At 51.3% G+C, this 19,060-nt stretch overlaps 1 long non-coding RNA gene and 1 other non-coding gene across 10 annotated transcripts; both read right to left on the bottom strand.

The window, feature by feature from the left end:
- Positions 1-9,802: 9,802 nt before the first annotated feature.
- Positions 9,803-17,343, bottom strand: LOC121473849. 9 transcript variants are annotated; one of them, XR_005983247.1, is made up of 8 exons: positions 16,961-17,281; positions 16,681-16,777; positions 16,195-16,281; positions 15,069-15,213; positions 14,185-14,390; positions 13,759-13,962; positions 11,048-11,134; positions 9,803-10,285 (listed from the first exon to the last, which is right to left on the bottom strand). It is a non-coding gene; the product is annotated as an uncharacterized LOC121473849 (long non-coding RNA). The 9 variants fall into 9 exon arrangements; XR_005983249.1 differs by having other exon boundaries at positions 9,804-10,143; XR_005983243.1 differs by lacking the exons at positions 9,803-10,285; positions 11,048-11,134 and adding an exon at positions 17,298-17,340 and having other exon boundaries at positions 11,833-13,962; positions 16,961-17,039.
- On the bottom strand, positions 16,730-16,850 carry LOC121474364. Its single transcript, XR_005983374.1, has one exon. It is a non-coding gene; the product is annotated as a small nucleolar RNA SNORA26 (small nucleolar RNA).
- Positions 17,344-19,060: the final 1,717 nt, after the last annotated feature.

Genomic DNA, 19,060 nt, shown 5'->3' with positions numbered 1-19,060 from the left:
TAAATGTTTCTTCCTCCAAGAAATCTCTGAGACCCCAGTTTAAAGTAATAATAAAAACTAATATTTATAACTTGTTTTCTCAATATGTCAGGCATTTTTTGACACTTTATGTGCAAAACTCACACTATCTCACAAAGCCCCAGTAAGATAGATTTTATTATTATTATTATCATTCCCATCTTACAGTAAAGAAACGGATTCCCAGCAAAGGTCTGTAAAGATGCTGATAAAACTGCAAGACAGTAGCTTATCGGAGGTTTCACTTAATTGTTCTGCTGCCTATAGGGTAGCCTGCCAGCTACTCACAATCACATCACTCTGTTTTCATTTTTACTTTTTTGAAGCGTGATTTTTTGTTGTTGTTGGTTTTTCCTCTCTTATGTCTGTCTTATTCAGTGTGGTGTATCCAGGGCCTAGAACAATGGCTAGCACCTAGTAAGTCCTCAACAAATGTTTGCCAAATGAATAGATGAGTAAATAAGCAAGAGATTATTTAACTAGATGAAAAGAAACAGGGTTACAAAAGGATCATTTTTATTTCATTTTTAAAAAGATTTTATTTATTCATGAGAGACACGGAGAAAGAGGCAGAGACACAGGCAGAGGGAGAAGCTCCCCACAGGGAGCCTGAAGAGGGACTCGATCCTGGAACCCGGGATCACGACCTGAGCCAAAGGCAGATGCTCAACTGCTGAGCCACCCAGGGGCCCCTATTATTATTATTTTTTTATTGGGAGAGAGGGAGAAAGCGTGTACATACATGAGTAGGGGGGCAGAGGGAGAGGGAGAAAATCTCAAGCAGACTCCCCACTGAGTATGGAGCCTGCCACGGGACTTGTCTTGGGACTCTTGTCTCCCGACCCTGAGGTCATGACCGGAGCTGAAATCAAGAGTCAGACGCTTAACCAACTGAGCTGCCCAGGTGCCCCAAAAGGCTCATATTAAAATTCTCAATCAAAAGCTCACCTGATCTTAGCCAAAAGGCTGAGAAGTGATGATTCACTGAAAGCTCAGATGATGGTTAACACTTTCTGCCAAAGAAATATTTTTAAATGAAGGCATGTACCCTTTTTTAGACACGACGCTTATCACACAATTAGTAGACCACAGCACCATGTAAACATAACTTTTATATGCATTGGGCAACCAAAAAATTCATTTGATTTGCTTTATTGCCATATTCACTTTATTGCAATGGTCTGGAACTGAACTGACAATATCTCCTCAGTGTGCCCATAGTAGAAGACCATCTGGCTTCTGGCATGAGTAGCTGGGTGGGTAGAGTCATTATGCACTGCACGGAGGAAAACTGGAGAAGGAACACGTTCGGGGAAGTAATTGGAAATTAAATTTTGGCATATAGAGATGCCTATGAAACATCCAGCAAGAGGTGACAAGTAGAGACGCCTGGGTGGCTCAGCAGTTGAGCGTCTGCCTTTGGATCAGGGTGTGATCCCTGAGTCCCAGGATCGAGTCCCACATTGGGCTTCCTGCATGGAGCCTGCTTCTTCCTCTGCCTACGTCTACCTCTCTCTCTGTGTCTCCCATGAATAAATAAATAAATAAATAAATAAATAAATAAATAAATAAATAAATAAAATCTTAAAAAAAGAGAGAGAGATGACAAGTAAGTACAAATACATGAGTTAGGAGTTCAGTGGAGAAATCAGGGTATGAGATACAGATTTGGGAATGATTGGCACATAGGTACTATGTAAAGCCACATTGCCAGCGTTAGGACACTGGTGGAGGTTATTATGTACACAGAGAGTAACAGAGGGCCTAGAACCACACCTGGAACACATCAACACTTAGAGATGGGGCAGAGGAGGATTTGGCCAAGGAGTAATGGAAGTGGAGAAAAACCAGGAGAGTATGTGCATTGGTTAGGGTTCTCCAGAAAAACAAACCTATAGAAGACACACACAGAGATTTATTATAGGAATTGGCTCACATGGTTACAGAGCCCAGCCAGCCCCCAAATCTGTAGTGAGTTGCCAAATCGGAGATCAAGGAAAGCTGATGCTTTGGTTTCAGTCCAAGTCCAAAGGCTTGAGAAGAACCAGATGGGCTGATCATGGAGTTCCCATCTGAGGGCCTGTAGGCTTGATGAGACCCAGGAAGATCTGGTATTTCAGTTCAAGTCTGAAGGCAAGAAAAAAGCTGATGTCCCAACTTGAAGGCAGTCAGGTGGGAAAAATTCTTGCTCAGGGAAGGGTCAGGCCCTTTGTTCCATTCAGGCCTTCAGCTGATTGGTTGAGGCCCACCACATTGGGGAGAAAAATCTACTTTACTCAGTTCACTCATTTAAATGTTAATCTTCCCCAAAACATGCTCACAGGAACACCCAGAATAATATCCAACCAAATATCTGGTCACCCTGCGGCCCAGTCAAGTTGACGCATGAAATGAAGCATCATCATGTGATTCAGGGAATGTTTGAAAAGAGGAAGTGGCCAGCTGTCAAGAATGGAGATCTGTTAAGAACGTGGTAGGACCACGGACTCGGCAAGATGGAGGGCATCAGTGTCCTTGATGAGAACAATCTCACGGGGGGACAGAAGTGTCAAAGGAGAGGGTTGAGGGAAGAAAGTGAGGTGCCGACATTGACGAGTTGAAGGGCGCCTCATGGCAACAGAAGGAAGGCAGAGTGTAGGTAACCACGGGGGTAAGCTGGGGGTGGGCTGGGAGCCTGTGTAGGTCTGATTTCTTCTACTTCTCCACTGAAGTATGAGGCAAAGTCATCAAATGGGAATGTGCGTTTGGGAGGAGAGTATAAGAGAATTCTGAGGAAAAGGAAGAAGAGAAAGTAGAATGCAAGTGTTCAGGAGAGCGAAGCTATAGAATTGCTGGGCAAGGTTAAAGGCCAGTTTTGGATTTGAGGCTGTGAACTTAGTGAGACCTGGCACCTCACTGAAGCATCAGATTCCAGCAATGCTCTGGTGCAGGTGCAGGTGCAGGTGCAGGTGCAGGTGCAGGTGCAGGCTAGGAGCAGGTGGATGGTTGGCGGCAGCAGGGCGTGGGGTGGGGGAAAGCCTGGTCAGGTGGGGGGGTGAGGGGGCGCTTGGCCAGGTGAGGGTAACGGAGGGAAAGAAGGGAAGAGAAAAGAATGTTAGCAATATTGAATTTTATCATATCAAGCTAAGATTGGTTGAATGTCTTTGTAGAAATTCCTCATTAGGAAGACACAAGGTATGGAAAAGGTAAAGTGCTGCATCATGATACACTTGCACTGGAATTATTCAGCCAGAGAATGAAGTTTTAAATGCCCCATTATACATGGTCCAATTACTCCAATATTTCTGAAGGATGGCTTAATGTGACTACAATGCAGAAAAACAAACATTAAAAAAAAAAAAAATACAGGGACGCCTGGGTGGCTCAGTGGTTGAATGGCTGCTTTCAGCTCAGGGGGTGATCCTGGGGTCCTGGGATCAAGTTCCACGTCGGGTTCCCCTGCATGGAGCCTGCTTCTCCCTCTGCCTGTGTCTCTGCTTCTCTTTCTCTGTGTTTCTCATGAATAAATAAATAAAATCTTTAAAAAAAAAAAAGACAATTAGGTTTGATCACACACACACATATAATATATATGTATACTGGTTTCAGGTTTTAAAATGTTATTTTATTTATTTTTAAAGATTTTATTTATTTATTTGACAGAGAGAGTGCGAGAGCACGAGTAGGGAGTCCGATGTGGGGCTCTATCCCAGGACCCTGGGATCATGACCTGAGCGGAAGGCAGACACTTAACCGACTGAGCCACCCAGGCGCCCCTAAAATTTTTTTTTTTAAACATTTGATCAGAGTAGAAAGTGATCAGAGTAGAAAGTATTTATTCCCTAGCAGTCCATCTATGTAAATTTAGAATTGAGTGAGGGATTGACTTTATTTCCTTTAAGTAATTTAAATGGTTTTCTTGGTCACTTCCATTATGTACATAGATTATCTAGGTTCCAGTGATGGATCAGCTTTTAAGGAGGTATCTATATACCAACACATTTAATATATATATATATATATATATATATATATCATACACCTATACATGATATATATATCATACACCTATATATATAATATATATACACTATATATATATATATCATACACCTATACATGTATGATAAAAAAGTTCATTGTTTCAGAAAAAAAATATATAGATTGATGTGAAAAGTTGGGATTTGGGAGCAATGGTCAAGAAAGAATTCTTGAGATGTCTTTGGTGCAAAGAGGTGGTTTTATTATACCACAGGGACGGCCGTGGGCAGAAAGAGCCGTAAGGGGTTGTGAAGAGTGGCTCATTATATACTTTCAAGCTGGGAGGGGGTTAGGGATGGTGTATGTCTCTAAGGAATTTGGAAACAAGGTTTCCAGGACCCTGAGGGGCTAGCTGCTGTTAGGAAAAGATCATTTATTACTGTTTAGTAAAACCTTAATCATGAGACCCTTCAGATGTGTATCAGTGGGCCACATGCTTGGAGGATGATTGCTGAAATAAATATCGGGGGGCAGAAATAAAGGAGGTTTTCAAAGGGATTTTTATAGGATCCTGGAGTTTGGGCTAATCTCAGGCTAAGGTTGCCTTCTGCCTCTAGCAAAGTATTAACATCGAGCAGCTAAGCTCATTGGGGAAGGTCACTCTGCTTGTCTCAAGGACTTGTCAATGGACTGTAAGTTGTAAGGAAGTTTTATTTGTTCTATATTTCTTTTGCCTTTGTTCTCTGCATCATGAGTTGGGGAAATCAGTATGAACTAATTTGTTTTACTATATGTAGACATAGAAATAGAGGTACCAATGTATACACGGATTCATGTGCACAGATTTCCTGGCTTTGTCCACCCAGGGTGGACACCCTAGTAGCAGTGGCAGTAAGCACATTTGGTGCCCTGATTTTGGTCTCTAAATAACATTATCAGTAAAAGGAACCGTGGTTCCTTGGAAAATGACTAGCTATAAGGCCGGGCAAGAAAAATATAAGGGATCCCTGGGTGGCGCAGCGGTTTGGCGCCTGCCTTTGGCCCAGGGCGCGATCCTGGAGACCCGGGATCGAATCACACATCGGGCTCCTGGTGCATGGAGCCTGCTTCTCCCTCTGCCTATGTCTCTGCCTCTCTCTCTCTCTCTCTCTCTCTCTCTCTCTCGCTCTGTGTGTGTGTGTGACTACTGTAAATAAATAAAAAATATATATATATATAAGATGAGGCTGGAGCATCTTGATGTTCCAGAAAGGAAGTGTTAGACATAAAACAAAACAAAGGATGGGAATGTATCAAAAGGGTACAGGAGCCGTCTTTGAAGAGCTCTCAGAGGCCAGAGCTGGCACAATTTGAGCAAGAGTAAAAATGATAGCATTGCATTACAGCCAAAGGATAATTTTATATCTATGAGTCCATACTGATAAAAATGATTGACGTGAATTTTCCTTACAGTAGAATTTTTTTTAAAGATTTTATTTATGTATTCATGAGAGAAGAGAGAGAGAGAGGCAGACACACAGGCAGGGGGAGAAATAGGCTTCCTGCAGGGAATCCGATGTGGGACTCGATCCTGGGACTCCAAGATCACACCCTGGACTGAAGGCGGCGTTAAACCGCTGAGCCACCCAGGCTGCCCCCCTTATGGTAGAATTTAAAGTAATAAATGTAGAAGTAAAAAAAAAAAATTTAAAAAAATGTAGAAGAAATCACCATTTAAAAACCATGGTAATAACTGCAACAAGCAATATCTACTGTTGAATGCTATAATTTTTGAGTTAAACCTTAATGAGAAACAGGACATTTGCATAATATTTCACTTTTGCTGTTTTCCATTCATCATACCAAACTTCTAAAATGGTATCAATTTGTGAACCAAACACTTAAAAACAATGCTTTTTGGAGAGCCATCTTCATCCTATTTGTAGGTTAAGATGTTCAAATCATTTACCACTGTTAACAATGATCCCAAGGACTACTCTTAATTCTAACAGAATTGATTACGATGGCCCTTGATTTGCTGCATCTTTTCATTGAGTCTCATTAAAGGTTGATAAATAATTCAGTGAACGGCTGAAACATCCGATGAGCCTTTTGAGCTGGCTAATAAATAAACTCTTTTCCCAACCAATGTATTGTGTTCTCTCGAATAATGACAAAGATATATTTTCTGTAAGTTTCAAACATAAAAAAGGTCTTTGTGACCATCATTGGTAAAACTGCAACTGTTTCCTAGGACTTTCCATCCCTTGCAAACTTTACATATAGAAGCAGAAAAGCATCTTATCCCTTAACCCAACATTGTGGGGATTGACATATTTCAAAACCACAGAGGCTATTTGATAAGACTTCATCCTCCGAACAGACGTTCTCTAACATTCCAACGACTGCACTCTCATTTCACTTTCCTCATCACTTTGTTGGTACTTGACATTGTGGAATTATGGGCTCAATAAATATATTTGCCTGTATGTATGAGGTTTCTGATGTACCTGGACATTTGAAGGGAAGCAAAGCAAGCCAGAACAGAACTCCAAAATCTTACAATCAATTTTATCCAAAAGTTTTCAAATTTACACCTGACAAGAGTCAATGCAAAAGTGCAAACCTGCCAGATATTCGTATTGGCTATAGGCGAACTCCATCTTACTGAGCAATGCCCATGGTCAACCTTGAGGGCCTGACCTGCATTCTTCATCTTTCCCCCAACTTTCTTCATTGTGATTCAACAAATACATTGGTCTCTGTGAAGCTTCCATGCTAGCAGGGAACAGACAACAGGCACACAACAAATAATCAAGTTTGTCTTAAACCTCTTTAGCAGTGACCATGAGCACTGAATCCAAGGGCCTGTGGCTATCAACCTTTTCATAAAATAAAATTAGTAAGATGCATTTTTATGGCCAAAAAAATGAGTAAGCAGTACTGGCCCTACCCTGTACTGTTTATTTCCATTTTACAGAAGAAAATTGAGGTTCTCGTGACTCTAGATTCCTTTTCCTAACATTTTCCCTCAAGGGCTTTGTATCTCTGCCAGGCTAATATATAGCGCCCTGCGTCCCTCATCTACCTATGATCCACGTACATCAATACTGAAAGCTGCAGGCCTACTTTAATGGCTTCTCTAGTTTCAATGCCAAGACTTTAGCCACATTTTGTTTAACAGACACAGGAAGGCAACGGGCCTAGGACTTCTGCCCAGGAGGTGTTATTATGCTCTGTACCACTGGACTGGTCTGTTTCTTCAGGCCTTTGACAACATTACGATGGACAATGATCCTATCTCAAAGCATGTACCCAGAATTACTGGGGGCTCTTTTGCAAAACTTCAAAGAACTGGTTTTTCCATATGAATAAGTTGTCAATTTGCTAAAATGCTCATTGGTTTGTTTATACTTGACTTTTATTTTTTTTTTTAAGATTTATCTATTTATTTATTCATGATAGAGAGAGAGAGAGAGAGAGAGAGAGAGAGAGAGAGAGGCAGAGACACAGGCAGAGGGAGAAGCAGACTCCATGCCGGGAGACTGACGCGGGACTCGATCCCAGGACTCCAGGATCGTTCCCTGGGCCAAAGGCAGGCACTAAACGGCTGAGTCACCCAGGCGTCCCTATACTTAATCCCTTTCATTAGCTTCTGGTTTCCCCTTCCTGAATGGTCTATTTCCAAAGCAAAAAACTACCCACCCATAGGCATATACCCTTTATTTCCTCTGCCTTATGAAAGACAGCACACCAGACACCCTGCTCTGCATCTCGCTCTTGTTTTTTGTAATGATAGAATCTTTAGCAAGCTGTCTACCCTCTGGGTTTATTCACCTGCCAAATGGGAAGGATTCAACAGAAAAATATAGGGACCTCACCATGGGACTGGGCAGGAGACATGCTCAATAAATGCTATCTTGTCCCCACAATCCTACTTCTGCTGCTGCCCATGTGGGATCGGATGGCTACACCTCACACCAGATGAACTTGCCCGTTAGGAGAATAAATGCACATGGGTTATCAGGAGAGCACCCTGAACCCTCCCAGCTTAAATGGTGTATGGCTTTCTCCTGAAGGGAAATAGAGTCTTCAGTTACAAAACATACAAGATCTTAGGTTCAAGCGGTTGGGAGCCTGTGGATGAACAGATTAATGGGAAAGTTTATTTTGTATGCATATACAAAGATAGTAGGGAGTAGGCTGCAAAGGGCAGCTGATGGAAGAGCCCGGAATAAGGTTTTATCTGCCAGCTTAATGGGGTTGGGGGGCAGTACGAAGACTTCAGTGGGAAAGTACGGAAGGTGCAGATAGGAGTATTCATACAGTTCTTTGGGATGTCCCGGTACCAACTCAGCTCCTCCCTTGCAAAATGCTCCCGCAGAGAGGGGGTCTGACAGCTGAATTCTCAGAAAAGCCTGCTTTACTCATCAAAGAGAGGTTGAAAGTTGGCCTCCTTCTGCAGCTGCTGTTTATTCAGATGTTCAGTGTAAGTAAAGTAGCCTTTACGGCCTCCCAGGGAAAAGGATTCGGTGGCAGCGAATCCTTGTTCTGTTACTTTGGAAATGTTTAGAGTTGTTGCTTCTAAATGGGAAGTTTCCAAACCTGGAAAAAGGGTCCTTAATGGAATGGTGTTGTGAAAAATGGGTAGACTGTCTACGATGTCTGGTTGGGTGCTTCTATGTGTTGCTACTTTATGTATCGAAGAGTGTGCATTTGTGATTGGGCTAGCGTTGGAAATGGGAGTCCTGGGGGAGGGCGGGTGCCAGGTGGCCAAGTCCACATGGCCCTGGCCATTTAGGGGGGAGCTCCTTAAATACCATATTACCACATAAGATAAAAAGACCAGAGTCGTTCATGCACAAAGGTCAGAGTGGAACGTGTGACCCACCAGGCTGGCATCTGACGTCCATCATGATCTGTCATTAGTCATGTTGGCATCTACACATCTCCATTTACCATGTGCCTGTCAGCCTGAAAGAACAAAGCAGGTTGTGAAATATCTGGTATAGAAGACCTTTGGTTTGATTTTGGCAGCTACAGAGATAGGTGTTAGTACCTAATGAGGTCATTCCAGAATTTTGGTCCACTCCTATGTAGTCTTGGGTATGGGGCACACCAAGCAGGGGGAAGGCTGAGCTATTCCAGGTCCCACTTGTGTGGCCTGCAGAGCAGGAATATTGGCCAGTGACTAGGCAAACATTTACATCGTAAGAGTCAGTCTTGGACTCGTTTACAACATCTATGGAAGGTCTGAAGGTACCATCTGTGAAATCAAACCGTAGTGTTTGATTATGGTGTTGTTTTGATAGGTTACCTAGGAAGGGGTCTGGTGCCCTTTTTATTTTCGATCCAAGAGTAAAATTTTCCTCCCAAAGCTCCACTTAAGTAAATAATAGACCCTGAGCCTCTGTAGAAGATTCCCAATGCCAAATTATTCGACAATAGGAGGAAATAGTGATTCTGTCCTTTTGTTTGTGGATACCGTTCCCTTTTATACACCCACAGTCCAGAATGTGTCCACCAGGCACTGGCACGGGCAAGAACAGAAACTAGTTCGGGTCCCTGTGCATGATCTAAGCAATGATATAATCAGCAATCAGATAAATCAGCTAAGGAGCCAGGATTTGGAAGAGTGGTGGGAGTGGGTAATGGGGTTGTGCTAGAACTGTTGAAAAAAGCAACGAGCATGAGTTAAAGCAAGACACAGTTTGAAAGGGAGCCCACAGTGGAGGGACAGAGGGAACATAGGTTAAGGCAAGCAACCTCCAGCCAATCTTTCTGTAAATAAAAGAGGATTTTTTAATTAATTAAGTAATTCATTTATTTTTTAAATCTCTAGGTCAGAGAATTTTCCAGGTTAGGGAGAAAGGTTTCAAGGGAAGATAAATGAAGACAACATTCTTGATTCAAGATCTTGGACAAAGCTGCCTACTTCATGGTGTCATCTGCTTCTGGAGCCTGGGTAGGCTCTGGAAATCCTCAATTTGATGTCACTCATACGGACGGCCTTCTAATTGTTATAGGGGTGATGATCTCTGGACCTAGCTTGGTGGGTCTCCTGGAAGATTCTGGAAGATCTTTATTTTGATCGAAGTGTAGACGGTTAACAGTATTTCCTAAAGCCTTCCCAGCGAGATGATGACGCATGGTTTCTTCTACAAACTTTGATGTGTACTCCATCTCCTGGTAGAAAGGTATGGCAAGGCTTGGTAGTCAGTGAAGACCGTATTTCTATCACCTGTTGATGTCATGCTGCAATAGTTCCTACACAGAACTAGTCAACATATTGAATTGTTCACTCAATGCTCCATAATGCTCACCCAGCCTAGGAATGGAAGGTTTAGAGAGGTCAGCAGGCATGAGGGGACCAAAAAACTATTTCAAAATGGGTCAATTTCGAGTATTCTGGATCTGTTGTTTCTACCCCGTGAAGTCTGGCTTCAGATGCTTTATGACCTTTCCAGCCAAGGCCTTCAGATGTTCTCAAATTTAGTCTTTATGTCACTCTAGCGGGTTGGTCCTGCCTTCATGAAGTGACAAATACCTACACTTTATTTAATTCATGAGAGACACAGAGAGAGGCTGAGACACAGGCAGAGGGAGGAACAGGCTCCCTGCTGGACTCGAATCCAGGACCCCGGGGGGTCACAATCTGGGCCGAAGGCAGGTAGATGATCAACCACGGAGCCACCCAGGTGCCCCCGAATACGGACAGTGTAACTGAATGCAGGTACCACCAACGCTACGATTAAGTTTGATTTCATCACTCTGTGCTCTGAACGGTGTCACAAAATCACAAAGATGCTGGAACGGAAAGAACATTGTCCTCTGGCTCGGCTGTGACTTGGACCCCGAGGTGGGTTCCAGCTGGATTTTTATGGGCTGGTCTAGGGGATTTCTAGTAAGATTGGGGGAGTTTCTCAAGCTCTTAGTCCCTAATTCCGATATGGAACTTTCCGTTAAGGGCGTGCTCTGCGGGCATTCTTGGCACTGACTTGGGCTGGAGGCCGCAGTCCTTACTCCTCTAGGGGCCAGGGGTGGGGGACATTTCCTGAATCTCTTGGGTCCCACAGAAGCATGTGTGTACCTTAGGCCGCAGAGTTGCTGTAGGTCAGTAAAAATAACCAGCATCAGAATATTCCAGCATCCACGGCTGCTACCTGTAGCTTTCAACCTGGAAAAAAGGAAAAATTTCCGAATGACCTTTCCAACAGAAAACAATTGTTGAGGTACCTTATTTTCAGTTTGTCCCCAAAGATATGTGTCCAGGAAGAAGCCTTGTGTTCCTGTGTTCCATCCCCCCCTCCCCTTGTCTTTCCCCACCCTTCAAAGACCAGCAACCCTGAAAGGATCATCTAAGGAAGGTGAAGTTTGCATTCCTCACTGTGCTCCCAACTAGAATCCTTTTTTTTTTTTTTAAAAGATTTTATTTATTTATTCATTCATGAGAGACACAGAGAGAGAGAGAGAGAGAGAGAGAGAGAGAGAGAGAGACAGCAGAGGGAGAAGCAGGCTCCATGCAGGGAGCCCAATGTGGGACTCGATCCCAGGTCTCCAGGATCACACCCTGGGCCAAAGGCAGGTGCCAAACCACTGAGCCACCCAGGCTGCCCCCAACTAGAATCCTTTCACAGAAGGGGGCGCCTGGGTGCTCCAGCGGTTGGTGTCCTCCTGTGGGGTCAGGATCCCAGGGCCCAGGGCGAGCTCCAGCTGCCCAGTTAGGCCAGATGGAGCCTGCCTGGAGCCTGCCCAGGGCCCTCTTCCCTGCGCTCCAGCACGAGCACGTGCTCACTCACAGGAGTACTGAACACCTTACTGTGGAGTACCCCCCCCCCCCCCAGTGATGCCAAGGAAAGAGACGAGGCAAATGGATCCCAGATGAGCTTTATTGCAAGCACCCTTGGGTGAGGTTCCACGACTCACATGGGGGGGGGGGGTCCGGGGAAGTCACACTGGGAAGGAATTGATGTTCTTTTATTGGGTCGGGGTAGGGCCCTGGCTTGTGCCCCAAAAAGGTGAGGTATGTGGTAGTGAGCATGGGGCAGGGGACGAGTGTCGGATCATCGCCAAGGCGTGGGTTCGAGTTCATATATGTAAGGTACGTAGTGCTCAGGGCACACAGGGCGAGGAGTAGGTGATTGGCACTTCCTAAACGCGAAGTTCCTGGGTGACGAGAAGGCCGGTTGTGAGGGTGGCGGGAAAATCTGTCATCTTAGAGAGGGTTGGTGCAAGGTCCACCATTTCGGTGCCCCGACTTCCCTGCCGGCCCATCATTCCGGCCTCTTTTATATACTGGTGTCAGGGGGCGTTGACTTTGCTCTGGCTACTTCCTGCAGGCAGTGGGGCGCCGTCCTAGAGGCCATCGGAAGTGGGCAGGCGGGAATAGGGCTGTAGGAGTTGGTTAACTGATATTCTGGTCATTTGTCGCAGGCGCTCTTGTACATAACGTATAAGGCAGGGACCGATTAAGGTTAACAGGAGGAGTCTACAGAGGGGCCCTGCCAAGGGGAGAGGCCAGGTCACCCAGGCTTGATGGTTTAAGCCCCAAATAGGGTCATTTTGACACCTTGCTCGGATCCGATCTCTGAGCTCCTTGACTTTGGAGGGGACTATGCCCGACTGGTTGACAAAATAGCAGCACTCCTTGTTCAGGTACAGGCATGTTCCCCCTTTTTCAGCGGTGAGGAGGTCCAGGGCCTGTCAGTTCTGAGGGTGACAGCAGCTAAGCTGGTGACTTGAGTCTGTAGGGCGGTGAGGGAGTCGGCTATACGTTCCACGTCTTTGTTGAGTGCCTGGGAGAGCTCGTAATAGAAGTTAATGGAGGTTCCCAGTCCCGCCGCCCCAGTTGCCACCCCAGTTGTTAGTCCTGCCCCTACTAAGGGGAGAAAAACAGCCCTTTTGCTCCGAGAGGTAGGGAATACTTGAGACGAAGAGTTGTTCAGAGGAATAGATGCTTGTGGTCGGAGACAGAAGGAGGAGAGTGCAGCTTAAAGAGTCACTGGAGGTTAAGCAACAAGAGTACTGTCGGGCAGGAGAGAAAGATTCCCGAGGGGGTGCAGTAGGGGAGAGTGGAGATGGTGGTGGTGGTGGTATGAGGGGTGGAGATGAGGTTCAGGATCGGTACGGGAGCACCGATAGATCCAATGTGGACCGTTTTATTGGAGAAATTGGGTATAGGCCAGGATTAGGAATCGGGATCCCGATGATGTTAGTGAGGGAAGAAAAAGGAAAGCAGATCCAGCAATCTTGTCCTCCAGAAACATTTTTCCAGAGGTTGTAACTGGAATTCAGGGGGGTTAGGGTGAGCGGTTTGCTGGAGGGTGCTCCCCGTGAGGAGTCGAGATGGATCCCTTTATATCCGGGTTGTGCTTGTACAGGAGGTATTGTACTCTCTTGAGGGAGTGGTTGCGGGAGGCCTGGTCCTGGACCCCTCCCCCATCAGAGAGTCCTATTTGGGCCAAATAGGTCCAGCAGACCTTTCCAGATTTAGGGTACTTAGTGCAGGGGGATCGAAAGGTTTGAGACAGCTCAGAGGTCCAAAAGGTCCTTCCCGGGGCATAGGGCGACGTGCAGAGGGTTGGCGTTTTTCCCTGGTAACAAGATTTTGGCATAAAGGTAAAAGCCGCGAAGTAGCGTGAGGTACCCGAGCCCCTCATGCAGTCACATGACTCCGCCTGGATGGGGGGGCTCAGGAGGAGTATTAGGAGGAGACTTAACCAAGCAGAGCTTGGTGGGGCCCACCATCTGGGACGCCCATTTACTGTCAGCGGGGGCCCGTTTAAGGTTGTCGATGTGTACCCGTGGCTGGTGGCCCAGGAATTTAGCCGCAGTTGGGGTAGTGAGGATGACGGTGTGGCGTCCCGTCCACCGCGTTTGCAAGGGGCCGGGGCTGCGAGCCCTGAGAACCTGGTCACCTGGGAGCAGTTTCTGGGGAGGAATCTCATCGTCCTCGAGGTCGTCCGGGGCCGGGGTGACTGAGTCAACATGAGCTCTCAGGAGGGCCTGAAGGAGAGTAAGGTACGGCAGGTAAGAGAGGAGGAGTGGGGGGGACAGCCAGGAGATTGTGATCTATAAGGGACAACCGTAGAGGAGTTCGAATGGGCTCAATCCGGAGGGTCCACGGGGGGTGAGGGCTAGGGGCGAGAGGGTAGGCCAAGAGACGGGTTTCCAGGGTAAGTTTGAGGAGTTGGGCTTTAAGTAGCCCGTTGGCCCTTTCTACTTTACCTGATGCCTGCGGATGGTAAGGGACGTGTAGTTTCCAAGAGATGCTGAGACTTTCAGCCACCTGCCGGGTTATGCTGGATATGAAGGCGGGCCCGTTGTCTGACTGGAGGGTTCGAGGCAGCCCGGAACGGGGAATGATGTGTTTGTAAGGACGGTGGCCACGATGTCCGCCGTCTCACGGGCCGTGGGATAAGCTTCTATCCAACCTGTGAACGTGTCAACCAGAGTTACTAGGTACCGATGGGTTTTATGACGGGGCATGTGGGTGAAGTCCAGCTGCCGGTCTTCTCCCGGCTGGTGGCCCCGCAATTGGTGGTTAGGTCCTGGCCTGCGGATTCCACCCTGTGCACTGACAGCTGAACAGACAGTACACGTCCTGTGGACGGTTTCAACCACCTTGGACAGGGAAACGTGATAGAAGAGAGACTGCAAAGAACTGACACAACGCCTTGGGGCCGATATGAAGCATCTGGTGAATTTCTGTGACCAAGGTGTGGGCCAGATTTTCAGGTATGGCAAGGCGGTTCTGGATTTGTACTGAGGCCACGCGACGGTACAATAATGTATAAGACGCCGTCTGCGTAAGTCCTGGTCCCCCTCCATTGTACGGAGGTTGGCCAGAAGGCAGCCCAGGGGCGTTTTGGGGTCGAATTTGGATTGGGAGACTCCCATGGTCCCCTTCACCGACCGACTCAGCTCACGGAGGAGGGTGTCCCCTTATCCGTGTACTGGATCAACGGAGGAACAGTAGTTCCCTTGGAATGAGGACGTCTCCTGATTCCTTGGGACTGGTGGGGCCACCAGGTGACCGGAGGTCTGCCCAGGCGCGGTCGTGGCTAGGACAGGGCGATCCGGAGGTGGGTCAGGGGCCAGGGAACACTCACCACGACAGGTCCCTAAGTAAGCCTCCTTGAGGTGGGCGGCGGGGGTTGAGGCCCGTAAGAGGAGGAGGGAGTCTCTGTGCCGCGCAAGGGCTCAACCTCCTCCCGGGTTTCGGCACCACATGTTGAGTTTTCCTCGCCAGTGATGCTAAGGAAAGAGAACAAGGCAGATGGATCTGAGACCAGCTTTATTGCAAGCACCCTCGGGCGAGGTTCCACGACTGAGAGAGAGAGAGAGAGAGAGAGAGAGAGAGAGAGATGGGGGGGGTAGTGAGTTGGGGAAGTCGCGCTGGAAAGGAATTAGCGATGTTCTTTTATTGGGTCAGGGTAGGGCCCTGGCTTGCCCCAAAAAAGGTATGTGGTGGTTAGGAAGTATGGAGCGGGGGAAAGTGTGTCGGATCATCCCAAGGGCATGGGTTCGAGTTCATATCTGTAAGGTATGTGGCGCTCAAGGGACATGGGGCTGGGAGTAGGTGATTGGCACTTCCCAACTGGAAGTTCCTGGGTAGAGAGTGTTGGTCTCCCAATGGTGACAAGAAGGCCAGGCCCGTTGTGAGGGTGGCGGGAAAGTCTGACAGCTTAGAGAGGGTTGGTGCAAGGTCCACCATTTCGGTGCCCTGACTTTCCAGCTGGCCCATCAAGATACGATACGGAGCTCTCAGAAAATATGTGTGCAAAAGGTAGAAAAAGTTGAGTGCACTCCCCAGGCGTGAAACCCTCTGGGTGGGTTCTGGGGGTCTCTCGGATCCCGGATGAGCCCCCAAATGTTGTGCCCAAGATTGCGAACCCAATAAACCACCAAGGAGCCGACACCGATGCAAGTACATGAGGATTTGTTAGCAAGCTTGAGCTTGGGTCCAAGTGTACCCGTCACAGTGGAGCAGGGACTTGGACTCGAGGTGGGTTCCAGCTGGATTTTTATGGGCTGGTCTAGGGGATTTCTAGTGAGGATGGGGGAGTTTCTCAAGCCCTTAGTTCCTCATTGGATATGGAACTTTCCGTTAAGGGCGTGCTCTGCGGGCATTCTTGGCACTGACTTGGGCTGGAGGCCGCAGTGCTTACTCCTCTAGGGGCCAGGGGTGGGGGACATTTCCTGAATCTCTTGGGTCCCACAGAAGCATGTGTGTACCTTAGGCCGCAGAGTTGCTGTAGGTCAGTAAAAATAACCAGCATCAGAATATTCCAGCATCCACGGCTGCTACCTGTAGCTTTCAACCTGGAAAAAAGGAAAAACTTCCAAATGACCTTTCCAACAGAAAACAATTGTTGAGGTACCTTATTTTCAGTTTGTCTCCAAAGACAGGTGTGCAGGAAGGAGCCCTGCGTTCCATCCCCCCCCCACCCCGCCGTGTTCCTCACCCTTCAACGACCAGCAACCCTGAAAGGATCATCTAAGGAGGGGAAGTTTGCATTCCTCACTGCGCTCCCCACTAGAATCCCATCACAGGAGGGGGCGCCTGGGTGCTCGGGGGCGGGCGTCCTTCCGCGGGGTCAGGGTCCCAGGGCCCGGGGGGGGGGGGGGGGGGCCTGCCCGGCCCGCGCCGCTTCCCGCCCCTCCCCCGCGCTGCGGCGCCAGCACGTGCTCGCCCTCCCGCTCGAACGCACAAGAGCTTACAAAGCCCCAAAGGTGCGCGGTGCTCGGCGGAAGGAATCGTCTCCGGTCGGGCTGTGACTCCAGACAGGATCCAAAGAGGAGCGCTGCGGGCTCGTCCCTGGGTTTCATGGAGCCTTGCTGTCCCCTTCTGTGTTGGCCTCCCAGGGCACCGCGGGGCCTTGGAAGGGCACAGGAAAGGGGGGGCCCGGGGCCCGCGGGGCGCTGCGGGGGGGGCGGGGCGGGCGGCCACGTGCTCCGGGCCGGGCCGGGGTCGCCCGGGGGGGGGGCGGGGGGGTCCTACCTGCGCGGGGAGCTCCGGCCGCCGCGGCCCCGCTCGCGTCCGACACCCGGGCCGCCCCGAGCCCTCCGGAGTCGCCGGCCTGGGGAGCAGAGCGCAAGGTCGGCGGGGGCGGGGCGGGGGGGCCTCCAGGCGGCCCCTCGCGGCGCCTGTGCCTCGCGCGGCCCCGGGACGGGCTGAGCCGCCCGCCCCCCGGGCCGCCGAGGGCTGCTCTACCCCTCCGTCCTGGCCGCCGGGAGCACGGGGCTCGGGGCGGGCAAAGCTCGAGGGGACGCGGCCCGAGGCCCTCCCGCCGCCCGCGCCCCCCGCCCCCCGCTCGCCCCCGCTCACCCCCGCTCACCTGGCCGGACTCCCGCGGCCCCCGGCGGGCGCGCACAGACCCGGCGGCGGGGGCGGGGGCGGTGCGCGCTCCCCATTGGCGCCCGCGCTCCTCGGCCCGCCCCCGGCCGCAGGGGGAGGGGACACGGGCCCGGCGCGTGGACGCGGGCGGCGCACGGACCCGGCGGCAAGGTGTGGGGAGAGGCGCATCCCGGAGCCCGGGCGGGGCGGGGCGCGCTCCCCATTGGCGCCCGCGCTCCTCGGCCCGCCCCCCGGTGGCGAGGGGAGGGCGCACGGACCCGGCGGCGGGGGCGGGGTTGTGCACGGACGGGGAAGGGGGCGGTGCACAGACCCGGCTGGAGAGGGGGCGGTGCACGGACGCGGCCGTGGGCGGGGGCTGTGCACGGGCGAGGGGGCGGTGCATGGACCTGGCGCCGGCGTGGGGGGCGGTGCACGGACCCGTTGGCGGCGGGAGAGGGCGCCGTGCACGGGAGTCGGGGGGTCGAGCGTGCACGGCCCGGCGGCGGGGTGGGCGGTGCACGACCGGCGGGAGGGGGCGGTGCACGGACCCGGTGGGTGTGGGGGCGGTGCACGGACCGGCGGCGGGGGGGCGGTGCACGGACCGTGGGCGTGTGGGGCGTCACGGACCGTGGGCGTTGGGGCGGTGCACGGACCCGGGGGGGAGGGGCGGTGCACGGACCGGGGGGTGGGAGGGCGGTGCCGGACCGCGGGGTGGGGGCGGTGCACGGACCCGGGGGAGGGGGCGGTGCACGGACCGGTGGGCGATGGGGGCGGTGCACGGACCCGCGGGGAGGGCGGACGACGCGCGTGGGAGGCGGTGCACGGACGGCTGGGGGGGCGGTGCACGGACCGCGGTGGGGGGGCGGTGCCGGACCGGCGGGCGTGGGGCGGTGCACGGACCGGCGGGGGAGGGGGCGGTGCACGGACCCGGTGGGCGTATGGGGCGGTGCAGCCGGCGGGGGGGCGGTGCACGGACCCGGGGGAGGGGGCGGTGCACGGACCCGGCGGGCGTGGGGGGGCGGTGCACGGACCCGGCGGGCGTGGGGGGGCGCACGGACCCGGCACGGATCGGCGCCCGCGCCCCTCGGCCGGCCCGGCGCCCCGGCCCTGCGGCGCGGGAGCGGGAGCGGGAGCTGGGCCTGCGCGGAGCCGCCTCCCTGGCCGGCGGGCCGGGCCCCGGGGACAGTCGCAGCTCGTGGCGGCGGCGCGCGCGGGGCGCGCTCGGAGGGGTCGGGCAGCGGGTCGGGCCGAGCCGTAACGGAAGCGAAGCGCCGCGGCCCAGGGCCGGTCCCGGAGCGCCTGCCCCGCCCTGGGCCGCGCCCAGCCCCGACGAGCACCTGGCCCGGCCTCGGAGTCCTGCTCCCTGAGACCCTGTAGGACCGCCCCGAGAGCCCGCCCGCCGGTAACGCTCAGTCTTGCCAGTGTCTTGTGTCAGCCCCACGTTTCAAGTGGGGAAACTGAGACCCGCTGGGTAGCTTGCCGAGGTGGCCGAGGAGCTAGCAAGTGGTGGGTTGGGGATCTCAGTCCAAAAGGTCTGAAAGTCCAGGCCCCGGGATCCTATGGGACGTCGCCTCCCCGCGGGGAGACCAGCGGCGCGGACAGGCCATCCCCGGGGGGGGGGGGGGGGAGACCCCTTTTAGGACCCAAAAGTATAATGGGATGTAAGGACGCAGGAGCAGAGTGGCCCCGAGGGCGGGGCGGGGCGGCCCCAGCCGGAGGCCCTGGTAAAGTGTGGTTGATGCTGAGAACAATGCAAAGCGATTC

The sequence above is a fragment of the Vulpes lagopus genome, chromosome 12, assembly GCF_018345385.1.
Source record: "Vulpes lagopus strain Blue_001 chromosome 12, ASM1834538v1, whole genome shotgun sequence".
Classification (NCBI taxonomy): domain Eukaryota; kingdom Metazoa; phylum Chordata; class Mammalia; order Carnivora; family Canidae; genus Vulpes; species Vulpes lagopus.
The sequence above is the reverse complement of the archived record's forward strand: the minus strand, read 5'-3'. Positions and strand labels throughout refer to the sequence as shown.